Consider the following 9357-nt stretch of genomic DNA (forward strand, 5'->3'; position numbering starts at 1 on the left):
GTAGTACTGTAGATTTAACTAATGAAAAGATAAAACAAAGAAAGCTGAGATACTGGCCAGACACAAACTTTCGACAGACAAATTGGATAGCCAGTAATTTATGGGTTTTATTTTCCATGTAAGGTCGAGATGGCTTATCTGGTTTGTGATCAGTGTATATGACCACTTCCATCTCTGTCTTAAATGGGTTTTTATCAAGGTCAGTAGTTCTTAGATTTTTTCTTTAGTGGTAATGTTTTTTCTTGATATTTTTGCCTCCCCACTCTGATACAGTGGCATGTCTGCAGACTTATACTGTTAGAAACTGGGTTTCGATACCCACGGTTGGCAGAGCACAGACAGCCCATTGTGTAGCTTTGTTCATAATAACCAAACACCTAATTCTTCTTGTAGATTAAGCACAAACCATGCTCCCGAAAAATGTTTACCTCTTTTAAATAAAATAAAATATTTATTTCAAAAATACATCGTTTTAACTTCAAAAGAAACATTAAAACAATAATAATTTAAAAAATAATTGCACATGACAGGAAGAGGTTGAAATATGTTACAGTTTTTTCTCTCAAATATTTTCTCATTCTTGACCAAAAAGTACATTACTACATTAGCTGCACAAAATATTTACTACACAATTGTTTTATTCAGATTTTACCTGATTATATGTAATTTCACAGATCAAAAATTTTATTAAGGATTATACGACTCGCTAAAAAGCTGAAGAATTTATAAATTTATATGTATAAAAAGGAATCAGTTTAATATTTTATATTGCAAACCTATGTCAATTAAATCTTATTCACTGCAATGCCTAGTTCATTAGTTGCACTATTTAAAGCCTAGATTTAATATGTTTGCAATTACAATACATTGTCTTTCGTCATTACGATATGAAAGATTTGATGCTCAGTTTTTGATCGAATGTGTTATTCGTATTTAAACTTCTAAATTAAAGTTTAATTTTGTTAATATATTTCAGAACTCTCTCTACGTTATTTTATTCCTTCAAGCAACATGTTTAAGGTTGTAATGAAGAAAGTTTATAAAAGTTTCACATACTAAATAAAACTGGAATTTGTTCTAACAATAAATAAATTTGAAAAGTGAATCTTGTTCTTACAGAAATGTTGACACATTTAAATTTTATATTAATATAAAATTGTTGATCACCAAAGAACAAACAACTTTTTCATAATTTTGTAGGATTAATGGTTTGTACAAGTATGATCGAATATTAATTACTTGGCAAAATTTCCACTTGTATTGAACACCAACGGCTCACGCCCGCTGATTAACACATTTTCAATTCAGTTTTAAATATTGTAACCACATGCATTATGTGCTTAATGGAAAGTAATGTAATTTTTTTATTAATTTAATTTTTATAAACATTAATATATATATATATAACTGATATGCAGATTTGTATTTAGTTGTAATATGTTATTTCTCTACCAATAAGTAAAGTATACGGCAATTTGTACGAATTTCCTTTACGTTACCCCCCGCTAGTACAGCAGCAAGTCTACGGATTTACAACGCTAAAATCAAGGATTTGATTCCCCTCGGTGGGCTCAGCACATAGCCCGATGTGGCTTTGCTATAAGAAAAATACACACACAACACACTCTTTATGTAACGACTGTTTATTAATTTCTTTATACGATCACAATAAAATTATGACTGTTAACATTCGGTTAAGAATATTAGTGGCCGGGCATGGCCAGGGGTTAAAGCACTCGAGTTGTAATCTGAGGGTCGCGGGTTTGAATCCCCGTCACAACAAACATGCTCGCCATTTCAGCCTTGGGAATCTTATAAGTAGCGTTCAGTCCTACTATTCGTTGGTAAAAGAATAGCCCAGAGTCTTACTATGCTAAATTACGGACGGCTAGCACAGATAGCCCCTTTTGTAACTTTGCAAGAAATTCAAAAAACAAAGAAAGAAGAATATTATGTTTTTGACTAATCAGAACACTGGGAAATATTTCAAAATCAATGAATGATTTAAAAAGAATACATTAATTAAAACAACTGTAGATGTAGAATTAAGACTGTGTTTTAATCGTATTTTATTATTATTATTTAATCATGGTATTCCTATGTTACACCCATATGTATGTTTTTATTATAAATAAGCTATTAAATATCTGTAGTACACCCATGTGTTATTGATTCACAAATTTACTCTCAAATAAAATGAATTTTGATACTAGCAGTATCTGTGATAATGGGTTAATCCAGAAAGCTTTATAAACACTTAAAATACAGAGAAGTGTCATAAAACATGCATTAATGTCCATATTTATTAAATTTTCTGTATTATATTATGTGAAAAATATAAATGAAAGCATAACAGACGTACGTTACAAAGAATGAAAATCTCCATTCAAATAACATAAATATCTCAATGTTAAACGAGATGAAATTCAGGTTTCTGTTAAAAGAAAAATGAAATAGGTAATACATTGGTGTAAATTAACAGAAATAAGAATTATGGAATTTTATTTTCATAAGTCATTAACAGTTGATCGTTTTTAACTGAAATGTTTCTACTAAGAAATTATGGTAAAGCTACTAATTTGGGAACAAATTATTCATTATTCACTACCTTTCTAGAACTATCTGGGCATTTTCTGCTAAAAACATCAGTGAGTATAAATATACTGACATGCCAAACAGGTAGAAGAAGAATATAAAGACGTGTGGATGATTGTAGCACCAAATGAAGTACATGAAAAAGTCACAATGTCTGGTCACACAAGAACTAATACGTGTTACATGAGCCTATAGTGTGTCACAGAAATGTACAAATCATGCGAAGATTGACTTGGAATGTAATAAATATATATTTATTATGATTGTCAAATAATATTTATAAACTAACCTGCTTTATGTGATAAACATCATTTTGGAGAGGTAGTAATATTACATTTATACACATAAAACAGCCCATATGTGTGTGTCAGAGGAGCCATAGTTCCAAGAGGAAAGAACCAAGAAACCTAAAATTTTATACTCATACAAAGGAAATTTCGAGGGTGTGAATATGGATAATACTTTTAGTTAAATCATTTTGGCCAGTTTTTTCGCCTATAATTTTATATTATAACCAATTAACAATAAAAACAAAACAAAAGTTTATGCTGCCATGTTTCGTCAGATACAACTAATTGTTAGGCAATTGTTTACTATTAATAATAGTTTTGTACCAACATGTTTACAAAACACGCATAAACAGATTAGAATTCACATTATTGGCGGAAATGATTATATTAAAATGTTCGTTCATCTGCATTTCTGAAATTCAAATTGATAGAAAATCGTTTTACACGAAAGTCTTTTTTTATGCATTTAGTGAAAAACAAATCGAATTTAGGTTAAATTTATTTTTTTTCGCTCTACGGGTAATAAAGGGTTTTATTTAAAAAAAATATTTAAAATATTTGAAAAAGGTACGAATGATACAAACCTGTCTTCGCAAACGAGCAGTGTATCTGTGAGATTCACCAGAAAGTGAAGGAAACTTCTAACCAGGAAGGTATCAGCGATATTTGTCTTTGTGCTGAACTAGCCCATAATAAATGTCGTTTAGGCTTATAAAATAGTAAAGTTACTGTGTATAATTAATTATTCATGGACGTTTATCTACTTCAAAATACCCTTATTTACGTGATTTTATCCTCTTATTGGGTTATTCATTGGGCAATAATGTACTGAGAGATAAAATCTCGTTATCGTGGAACTCAGTTTTGAACAGGCATCTGTGCAACAATCTTAACATTTGTGACACCTGGTAGTAAAGTTACTTAAAACATGGTATTATAATGAATATACAATATAAATTGATTATTCGAAATAAGGAAATATTATAGGTAGTATGAATAGAAAAATATAGGCTTTTTCATATTTCAAATTATAAAATGTGAAATTAAAGGTTTAAATTTATCTCGAAACCACATTGCTACTGTGTTTGTGTACATTTTTAAGTATTGCCTTTAATTTGCATTTAATTTTAAATTAATAATTAAGTTGAATAGTTTGCCTATCTGAGAATGATTAATTATACTAATTAAATAAAGGATCGAATAAAAGTTTAGGTTTTACTCGATACGAAGGTTTTAAAAACCTGTTGTTACAGAACTGTCACTGTTGTACATATTTCAAAAAACTAAATTATGCAAAAAAATGTTGGAATTCATATTATAAATTCCAGTAATAATGTTAAACAATAACAGATTTTTATAATGGGTTTAAGAAAACACGAAGTGTTAGAACATATATTATTGGTGGAAATGATTACATGTTGAAATGTTTCTTCGTACTAATTTAATATCCGTAAAATGTTTGAAATCAATGTCTTTATTTTAAGTATTAGCACCTTTATGCATTTGATACGTATTTTTAAGTGATACTTTCTGTTTAAAAATAGCCAAACATCGACTTTCCGTTAAGGTAATACACATGTAACTCCAGAATAACTTACAGAACACTTACAGTCTTGTACAACAAGCTATTAAAATATCACTCTAGTAATTTTGCGACTCGTTTCGTTCCTATACTATAGATTACTCTAATATCCTTTATGGAATTACAAGTATTTTACCATTTCGTAGGAAACACCTTAACATCAGAAACCTTAAGCAATATATAAATATCAATTATATTGTTTTTACTTGTAGATGTACATCAAGGATTAATGCAATTGTTCTTACATTTCGACATAAGTTGTCATCTATGTTACGACACACTGGCTGTGCACGTATGACAAACAATAAAAAAAATCACACCTCCTGATCCTCATGGTTATTTCCAAGGTTTGTTTGATCATGTGATTTATGAGATAAGTGAAACAAAATCAACTAGATATATTTAATGAAAAAGAAATTCAAACTACATTTTCAAACATGGGCTCTAAATGAAGAAAAAAAACACATCTGAACCCAGTTCAACTATGATGACGTCACAATACACCCCTAGAGACTGTTTCCCTTCTCAATACAAATACGCTGTACGTTTTGTTTGTGACTAAGTCACAACTACAGCTATGTATTTACCTGATAAAGTACAAAGAGCTAGAATAAGTTAATGGTTTTGGTTTTTGGTTTGTTTTGAATTTCCCGCAAAGCTACACGAAGGCTATATGCGCTAGCCGTCCTTAATTTAGCAGTGTAAGACTAAAGGTAAGGCAACTAGTCATCACCACCCACCGCCAACCCTTGGACTACTCTTTTACCAACAAATAGTGAAATTGACCGTCACATTATAACGCCCCCATGGCTGAAAGGGCGAGCATGTTTGGTGTGATGGGGACGTTCCTAAACAGATCATCAACAACTTGATTGTATTTACATCAAAACAATGATCAAAGTTTTTAACTACTTAAGACTTGCTTGTTGTTTTTTTGATTTGCGTGTAAATACACAATGAGCTATCAACATTCTGATTCATCAGAAAACTTTACTTCCAGACACAGTTATGTGTTATGTCTATGACACAAAACAACATCTAGTTAATTTTTAATAAAGCCATCTTAGTATGAAAATATGTATAATTCTCTTAAATTCTAATTATGGGATTAACAATCTAGCAACTTTCAATTTATTTTAACTTTTAACAAATTCATTTGAATATCAAAGTTTATAAATTCTTGTTAATTAGAACTTATCGAATTAATAGTCTAGTTAGTTCCAGTTTGTTTTTCATATGCATAGATATGTAAATCAACAAAATTAGTATGATAACGAATATTCGCTATAATCTTTTCTCTCACATCGCCAGAAACACACAAAAAACGATTAAATTATTATTAATGACTATTTCTTCACGTTCTCACTGTAATAGCATAAAATACATTTAATTATTTTAAGATAATTCAATTTCTACCTAAAATACTGAAACGCCCTGAAAGAAAAAATTACGGTTAAGGATTTTGAAGTGTTGTCACATGTTGAAACCACATAAGGACACTATCAAGCTATTGTTCGTTATCAGAACCAATAAATATAGATAAGTAAGTTAGGGTTGGTCAAGGAGAGAAATTGCAACATTTTTTTTGTGTTTTTTTATATTTCTTTGGCACATTTATGGCACTTTTTATCGCTTGATTAGCAAAGAACGTTTAGACTGTTATAACACTACTATCACGTCACAGTAACAACAGCTTAGTTTGTTTTTCAGTCGATCATAAATATGCAAACCCGAATTGGGCTGATAAGGTTCAATATCATTTCTACTTTAAAAGTAAAATTAGAATGAATATGAGTTCTAATTCAGGATAAATCAATAATAACGTTAGTTTTGTTTCAACGCCACAATAGTAGAGGAATAGTAGAAGACCCGTGTTTTTACAGTCAGTTTTGTCTTATAAACAGAGATTTACCAGTATATTAAGTGTCACCATTATGGAGATTGTTAAGTGATATTTCAAACATAACTAGGATAGTATTGGTTTAGTTCACAAATCGGTGATAATTGTTTATTTTTTATGATAAAAATGTGTGAAGAGCATATTTGACGAATTAAGTAGTTATCTTTAATTTATATGTGTTTTCCTTAATAATTAAAGAAACACAGTAATTTTGTAAGATTTATGCCTTAAGTACGTTGTCTAGTGGGTGAGCGGTACGCTTACAGACTTACAACAGTAAAATTTGAAGCTCGATTCTGTGCAGTTAAAAGAACATGTATAGCCCATTGTTTGGCTACACGCTGTAACAAACACTAAGTATTAATTTGGTTTTGAGTTTACTTAGTGATAAAATATATTTTTATTGCAAATAACAGCTTTTACATAAAGTAAGATTAGGTTTTAAAACAGGTATGTCGTTTCCATCAATCGTACGTTCAATGTCAAGTTGACAATATTTTACAGTAAAGAACGTTTTAGTATTTAAATCAACATTCAAAATCCAACAATGTATTTGAATTATACATTTAATTGAAGTTACTTATTTACGTAAGTATCAGTTTTACAGAATACTTATGTATGGCTAAACAGCGACAACAAAAATCAATTCAACAAACAATAAACAAAAATCAAACTATGAAATATTTTACGCAAAATATTTGCAGGAGATTTGGAATGTCTAATGAAATAACGATCAAAGACATATCGAGATATGCCTCAATATTTGTTAACTGTAGGATTGTTTGATTTTTTAATAAAGCTTCTCTGATTTTTTCTTCTATTAGTGTCAGGTTCATGTTTTAGTACTGTGACGCTCTGTTCATAAAATTGTTTGTTGTTATTCGTATGTTCATGAACTTTGGAGGGGATTTTCTGGTGTTTTTTTAATCTGATATTCAAATTATTTTCTGTTCCACCTGTGTAAAATACTAGGATACAGTCTCAGTTTGTTTTGTAAATGTTTCCTGGTGAGGTTGGTTCTTTATACAATTTTTCGAAACATGTATTTAATTTTTAGTCCAGGGTTGAAATCGAATCTAGGTGTTATATTAACGTTATTTTTAGGTATTAGTCATTTTAAAATTTCTGATAGAGTGGCGCCAATATTTTCGATATATGAGATCATGCAAGTAATAAGGTTTTCTTTGTTTTGCGCAGTGATTGAGTTTGTTAGCTTATTAATTTTTTTTTAATTTCTTGATGACGAGAAATCCACTTGAAATAAAAATGTATCTTAGAACGGCTGGTGTGGGTATAAACACCGGACAACGGTCACTTGCAAACTCTCTCTTTATTATTAACTCCCCCCCCAGTGGCTCAGCGGTATGTCTGCAGACTTACAACACTAAAAACCGGGTTTCGATACCCGTGGTAGGCAGAGCACAGATAGCCCCTTGTGTAGCTTTGTGCTTAATTCAAAACAACTGCAACAACTCTCTTTATTAACTTGAAGGTGACCTAGACAGGTCGAAACGTTGTTCCATGCTTATCTATAAAAGTGTTAATATCCATATCAGCCATTTTGAGATACATTTAAAAAAAAATTATTAATAGTTTTTATAACTACTTTAGTAGAGAACTGATTAACGTTATTAAAACATTGAGTTAAGTATATAGTTTCTTTATCAATGTTTTTGTTGTGCATATAATGAAGGCTAAATTTAGGAGTTTTTTTAAAGCTTCTGTAAATCTATGTAATTTCTGCTGTATTTTTACAATGAATTTTTGTGGTGAAACCTTGAGTGATTCGTGCGGTATTGACGATTAAAATGTATCGTGTTATTGTTTTGCGGCTAGTTGTAACAGTTTAATTAAGTTTTCCTGGCTTATGTTGATTATCTTTTTGGGATCTTGTGAAATGATTTATGCAGTAAGTCGTGTTGTTTCCTGAGAAATATATTCGTTTTTATAAGATTTATGTTTTCAAAGATGATGTCCGGTAGGTAAGCGATCGGACTTACAATAAAATCTGGAGCTCGATTGTGCGCACTGAAGAGAAGAAAAACAGACTATTGTTTGACAACACCTTTAACAAACACTCTATAAATTATTATCAAAACATTGAAAACACGGTGATTCCGTGATTTATAACTATATCTAACCAGTGCTAGACTTTGGAACAACGTACAGCAAAATGAGATCGCTTTATAGTTTGATACATATAACACTTATAAAAACTATACCACGTTACAAATGTGATAAATCTGAGTTACGTAATATCGTGAACTTGACGTTATGTGACTCAATTTAGGAAATAATGTTATTTTTAGATATAGTTTAGAAAAGGTTAGTGATGTAAATGAGTTTAATTAAAAACAAAATAAAGTTAGTATTTCCATGCCTTCAGCACAATTTAAAATGAACAAAATATGTTGCTTACGCGTTATTTTTCATAGCTCGAATTTGAAGTTCATAGTAAGCTATTATTAAGAACAGCTTTTAACAAGCTAAAATCTGTTGTTGCAGAAGGTGTTGTATCGTAGTATGCAGTAACATTAACTGGTCGTTTTCTCAATCTGTGTCTTCTTAACCAAGTTGATTAAACTAATAAATTACACAATCGAACAAGATGACGAATCGGGTTCTATAAAACGTAATTATAGTATGTGGTCAAATTTATGGCAGAAAAATGGTTAAACCTAGTCAATCCGTTTGGCTGATTATATACTAAGACAATAAGTATATGCTGCCGTTTTACCTTACTTGTTATTCAGTTTACTGAAAACTTTATCATTTTAGTACTAAGAGAACACAATATTAAACGGAAAATGAAAGTGTCCACAAAGATGTGTTAATGAGGACTGATATTTTCCCTGATTTACTGACGAAAATTGATATTTTACACGTTATAATGACTGAAATGTATTTACAACCACTAATTTTCCTACCACTAATTGTAATGAAGATTGTTGATATTTCTCCAAATCTTTCTAATTCAGAAAGTTGAACCT

Source organism: Tachypleus tridentatus, chromosome 1 (genome assembly GCF_004210375.1).
Source record: "Tachypleus tridentatus isolate NWPU-2018 chromosome 1, ASM421037v1, whole genome shotgun sequence".
Classification (NCBI taxonomy): Eukaryota; Metazoa; Arthropoda; class Merostomata; order Xiphosura; family Limulidae; genus Tachypleus; species Tachypleus tridentatus.